Source organism: Opisthorchis viverrini, assembly GCF_000715545.1.
Source record: "Opisthorchis viverrini unplaced genomic scaffold opera_v5_184, whole genome shotgun sequence".
NCBI lineage: Eukaryota > Metazoa > Platyhelminthes > Trematoda > Opisthorchiida > Opisthorchiidae > Opisthorchis > Opisthorchis viverrini.
Window position 1 is genome coordinate 47,407 of NW_008751839.1, and position 6,588 is coordinate 53,994.

The following is a 6,588-nucleotide window of genomic DNA, read 5'->3' on the forward strand; positions in this document are numbered from 1 at the left end:
TGCCACTGCTCCACAAACTCGAGTATTACGGGATTCAAGAGAAAATTCTTCGCTTGGTCAAGCCGTTCCTATCAGCCGGATCATTCCGAGTGAGAATAGGCTCGACCTACTCCTTCCCTGCGCCGGTCTTCGTTGGAGTTCTTCAAAGCTCCGTATTGGAACCACTCCTGTTTCTGATCTACGTCAACGACCTCCCAGACGTTCTTGCGAGTCCATGTCTACTTATTGCGGACGATTTGAAATCCTGGATTTCCAATGCCAGTGCCCCCCAAATGGATGTAGACACTGCCAAGCAGTGGTCTTTGGACTGGCACCTTTCTGTGAATGACGGAAAGTGCATCCAAATGTAGTTTGGAGGACACCCAGCGAATGCCTTTGCTATGCATGGTGAAAAGGGATCAGAAAACGCCATGAGTATGGTCATCTGGGTCTCCTCAAACTTGTCCTTCTCACTGCATCATGAGAAATCGGCCCGAAAGGCATTCGCCATTTCACGGATGATCCGACGCACCTTCTCCTGTATTACTTGCACGCACTTCCAAATACTATGTGGGCTTACGTCAGACCGTTCCTGGAGTACGCCAACCAAGTTGTCTGCTCAGGACGCACGAAAGACGTCACCCTCATTGAGCCTGTCCAGCGAGCCGCCACGAGAATTGTTGCCGGCCTCAAATCCGTGAACTACGAAAAGCGTCTTGCGATGCTCGATCACTTTCCCCTGGAGTACCGTCGCCTCCGATGGGAACTAATTCTTACTTATGCCCTGTTTGAACAAAGCTTGGCATTTACTGTTGGCCCAGCAAACACACGGCGGGGACATAGTAGGAAATTTTTCAGGCTCCGAGCATACACATTCATTAGGCAAAATTTGTTCTCATTTCGGGTAGTAGCTGCGTGGAATGACCTTCCTCCGACGGTTGTACCCACTCCTTCTAGAACGCAGTTTTAAAACTGTTAGACATTTAATTATGCAAATCCTCGAGCTGACAAGCAGAGTGCCCCGCGCTGAGAACATAAAGAGCAGTGCTACACCCTTTTTTCACTTGTGCCTTCCAGGTGAACGGCGGCCACAATTCGGCAAGATCAAACGTAACCCGGGGAACTTGAGCAAAAGCCTCGATCCTGTGTATCAATCCGTGAATCCATCGAAGACCGGTTTTACGATGACCTGAGTGCCTTGCTGCGGCTAGCTTAAAGTTGAGCTGTGGTTGCCGAAGATATGTATGCACAATTGAGCAGGCGTAGCCTACTTGATACACAATTAGTAGGTCGATATGGATCGTACTCGGTAGGTATGGACAGGTGTGATTCATCGCTTCAGCTGTGTGCTGATCGCAGGTGTTTTTAAGGCCTAGACGCACACTCAAAATTTCTCTGAATTCGCACTTCGAAAAATAAAAACTTTAACATAATGTTTTAGCATGCGATGGTACTCATTCAGGCCCGTAAGATCTCCCCACACGGACGCGGTTTTACAAGAGGTTGTTTAAACGAACTCAGAGTCCACTGTGGGCGCGGAGTTTATATTTTACTGGCTACGGGTGGCCGTGAGTATTGTCTGTATAAACATGGTGGAAAATTTTGTGGAAAGGCTAGTTTCTCTGGGTGTTTTCTTATGCATTGGATTAAATAATCTCAAAACGACGTAGACAATACGAACGCCTATAGCATCGTCGCAAACTCAAATTGGAGAAGCCATTCTCGACCTGAATGTGAAAGATACACTATGGTTGCGACGACCGTCCGGCCAAAGTCCAGTAGTTCGCCGCAGGTAGTAAGTTTTTTGTTTTTGTGATAGGTAGCATACGTTAGATCTGACTTAAGGCAAGGTTTGACTTCACCGATATACCGTGCCACAGATAGTGCCGTTAAGTGAACTATTGAATTTGTAAGAAGAACAAGCAGATGGCACAGTAAGATGGGCATTGCTTTCAAGTCCTCGCACATAATTAATGGACTGACCCGGTCTTGTAGGTGACGCTCTAGTCTTGTGCCTGCTGTGTAAGTCTTGATTGCGCTAGCGCCTACCGCGCCTTGAAGAGCATTCAACATTATTTGTCCTTCCTTCGGTTGTTGGTCTTTAGACGCTTGTTTCCACATAAAGATTCGTCTCATCTGACTGGAACTGTTGGTGGTATGAATTCGTATGAGACGTTTCTCTATAGGCACAACCACCAACCCACCGCTACGCACTCTTACGCTCCACAATAACGCACTGATGATGTCACCTCAATTGGTGATGAAACGTTTGCAATCGAATTGCCCAGCTCAGCGAACAAGCCAACGACCACCAGACGTTTCTCTCTTTTCTGTCATATTCCCCTGTTACCCTTTCGCATTCGTCGCCTGCATTCACTACATATTCGCACATAATTAATGGACTGACCCGGTCTTGTAGGTGACGCTGTAGTCTTGTGCCTGCTGTGTAAGTCTTGATTGCGCTAGCGCCTACCGCGCCTTGAAGAGCATTCAACATTATTTGTCCTTCCTTCGGTTGTTGGTCTTTAGACGCTTGTTTCCACATAAAGATTCGTCTCATCTGACTGGAACTGTTGGTGGCATGAATTTGAATGAGACATTTCTCTTTGTTGTATCATATTCTGTTACCCTTTGGAATTCGTCGCTTGCATTTACTTTTTAGGTTTGTGACCATGCTCTACAAAAATAGGTGGTAAAATTCTATTAGAGATATAGTGAACTACGGGCAAGCCAACAGACTGGGTGTGGTAGTCGCGGTACCGTCATCGCGACGCTTTACTTCGGTTCGTGGATAGCCCCGTACATGAACATCTTGGATGAGCCGTTTATGGTGGTCATTGTATTTAGGATATTGTCGGGTCTATCGGGGGTTCGTGGTGGTTCCTAGCTGCCGTTCAAGCGGGGTAACAAGACAGTCATACCTATGTTGGAGACTCCAAATAAGATAAATATCTGAAAGGTTTGCTAGAAAGCACTTCGGTGAGTTAGAATGTCTCCCGAAATAATAGACAGTCCAAAGTCACCACAATTCCTAACTCCTTCATTGGTACGACACCGCCCAGTTTAAAAGCGATAATCGATATTCAGTAATGCAATCTATGCGAACTGGAGTTAGCATATGTGATTGTGATGGACTTGGATTGGCTCGATTTTACGCAACTAAAGTAGCTGAGAGCTCGCAGTGACATAGGATAGATATATCTGGTGTTGCTGCATGTTTGTACGATGAGTTTACTCCAAATGGAACCGTCACAGCCAAAAGAAAGGCGTGGAACCTTGCAAAACCAGTTGCATCTGGGGTGTCACGTCATGTTTACTTGGTGAGCCTGTGTTAGCATCTCTCGCTCTTCTATCAGTGATTATGGTAACTATGTTGTTATTTGGTGTGCACTTTTACCCACAGTGTTACGTTACCATAAGGATATTTATTCCAACAGGTTAGTGGCATACCCTCAGGCACGATCAGAAGATTACAGTCCGAATAAAACGTAAGTTTGTTCGTAGTTCCATGTAATGGAAAAAGTGGGCGATAGGGTAAAGTCAAGAGAGAGAAGTGCGCAGTTGTGGGTGTGCTATCAAACTGAGCATAGCAGTGCCATGCCACCGTTGCACTGAAATACCTCGGTTTCTGGACAGCCCCGTAAAGGACATCATTTTTGAGATGATTTGGCCTGGATGTGCAATTCTGTGAGGGAAGGAATATTTTTAGTTGGCTGAGGAAATCCCCCGAGGTAGAACAAAGCTCATGTAAGATCGCGGGCATTTTTTCTGATCCGGTTGGAGAGGTAGTATAGGGCCCAGGTCTACACCACTTGGTTCCACGACTGACAAGTAAGCACCCCTCTTTAGCTTTGACTACGCCGCGCCCAGTAACTCAGATGGTTACCGAATCCCGCTATCAAAACATCAGTGCACACAAGGCTCCCTCGTTATCGCTAATTGGACTGATTGAGCAAATGTTGAGATTACCTGTATGACAGCGAGTCTCCAGGTTTAGCGCGGACACCGACCGGTCATTTTGGACAAAGCGATTTGTAATGTAGCCACTATAAATTTGTTTAATTGTGCTTCAACGATATCGCAGAAGATTTGTATGAGTCGTAATTGATTGAAAATTCTTTCAGGAACCCTATCGAGTGGAAAAACGAGAACTATATTGACCACAAATTACGTTTGCACCAGCGCAACCAATAAAGAGAAACATGATTCTTTTAAAATGGTTGTGTAATTTTCAGGCATGAAGTGTTGACAGGTGGATGGAGTATGGACATGAAGGACCGCCGTTGGTCGTTGGATTAGCCCATTATGTATAGTTATGACATTATGATCATCTGAGAGCATATGCATGGGACTGGCATTTACTATTATTAGTCTTAGCAGGTGACATCGCGTATGGTTATGAGTATGACGAGCCGTCGTTGGCCATTAAGCTGGGCTACTGGGCATAGTTGAAGCCTCATTGCCAGCGTTGCACATAGAAACAGGTCTTGCAGTTACGATAAGTAACCAAGATAGGCGATACAGACTATAGTTACGCGTTTGACGAGCCGTCGTTGGTCGTTAGATTAAGGCGGTCCGCACAGTTAGAACCTGGTTTCTATTGGCCCGCATAGATACCGGCTTGGTGTTTACTATAAGTAGCGGGCAGGTGCGGTAGTGAAGATCGGTGTTGAGCACTGATGTCATGCTCTCGATGATGATGATATAGGCAGCACACATAAGCGAGAGCTCACCTAATAATCAGCGTCGTATATGGGCACTGGCCTAGCAGTTTGGAAAAGTAGTCAAGGTAGGAGATACCCCGTTCAATTGCGAGTATGAGGTCCGTCGGTCGCCATTGGATTGGGTATGTATGCACAAGGATACGGACTCGACAGGTACGATCAAAAGCCGAGTTAGGTGACTTCGAATACAGTTGTATAACCAGCTGTCATATGAGTCTATCATGCATAGTTGAGGCCTTATTTTTACCGGTCGGCATGTATATTGGACTGATAGTTACCGCAGGTAGCGAGGATAAATGGCATCGCAAATATTTGAGTATGAAAAACCGTCATTGGCCATCAAATTATGTTACTGTGCATTGGGGTAGTCTCATCATGAATGTTGCACTTAGACGCGGGCCCAGCAATTACAACAAGTATTCGAGATGAGTGGAAGCGAGTAGAGATACGAGCACAAATGGCCGTCGTTGTTCATTGGATTGGGCTGCCGCGCATAGGTGGAGCCCCTTGATCAGCGTCCCACATAGGCAAGGGCCCGGCAGTTAAAACAAGTAGTACATGTAAGTGACAACGGCTACCGTCATCATGGCAACCGCTCTCTGGTGGTCACCAACTACAGAACGTCATAGTCATGATAGGAATGACGCCCACAGTTATCTCGTGGGGCTGTATTAACTACAAGCTAGTTATGCACATCCGGGAAAGGGGATAATCCGCAGATGGCCCTCGTGCTGCCGCTGGGCAGTTCAAGCAGTTGTCTAACTTCGTTGCACTCAGTAGAATATGGGATACATGAGGAAGATATGTTGTGAAAAGGTTTGCCGGGCAAAATCATCCCATTTGTTAAATCTGAGGGTGTAAAGCAAACAAACGTATACGACTAATCTTCTAGGGTGGGATTTGCATTAATCACTCTAAAGACGTTTTTTATCCTTCAGAAACAACGGAGAACGCTAAAATATGCTAAAGTACCATCCCGTGTTTTATGTCGCGCAAACCGGCAAGAAACTGCAAGTCGGCGATGGTCTATGACTTTGAAATTTGGCTCACCTAAACAAAGTGCTACGTGCAACACGTACGGGGGGGTGCAAAATTAATTAGACCAACCCCCCGTTAAATTCACAAATTCGAAAACCCTACAGCTTCGGCAAAATCAATTTGGGTGTGCAAATAGCCAGTGGCGTTTTTAAGCGGTACTTACTTTCGAAATAGCCAGTCTTCTCGTCTTATGGTGTCCGTACAGTGTACCGGCCCCAAGCTCAAATCAATCATGTTGCTATTATCTATCAATGGAGCGGGTCAATAGCTTACTGTCGATCGTTTTGGAGCACAATTGTGGATTCTAACCAGGCCATGGTTGCCTCTCCATACGTTTTCCTACGCCTCGAACAAAGCGCTTGGCAACTGAGGGACTGACGGATCCGGATGTCCTCCTTCTGGAGTCTCTTCCAAATGCTCACCATCAGATGAGAAGGTATACTATTAGCAACTAGCCCCCATCCAACCTATTCCCCTGCACCTGACATCCCTACAACAGTGCAACCAGTGAGTCTGCATGCTCTCAGATTAAACCAGATTTTTGAGACAAAACTTGACATGTGCTCCCAATTTCAATCATCCCGTCTCCATCTACACTGTTGCTCGTTGTGTCTCTGGCCATTTACCCAACCGCCCAAGGTCACTCATGGCCAGCAGCGGTTTTCAGTTTTAGCTCATGCCCACCTGACTGCTTTGATCTAGTCGAACCTCGCCCATTTTTCCCAAAAAGTTGAGAAAGAACCTATTATTGCTATATCATCAGGTTTTCCCCAATGTTTGTGACATTGTCCTCTTTTTGAACAAACCGTACCCCCCCAAATCCCTCGGTCGTGCTCCATTCTGACTG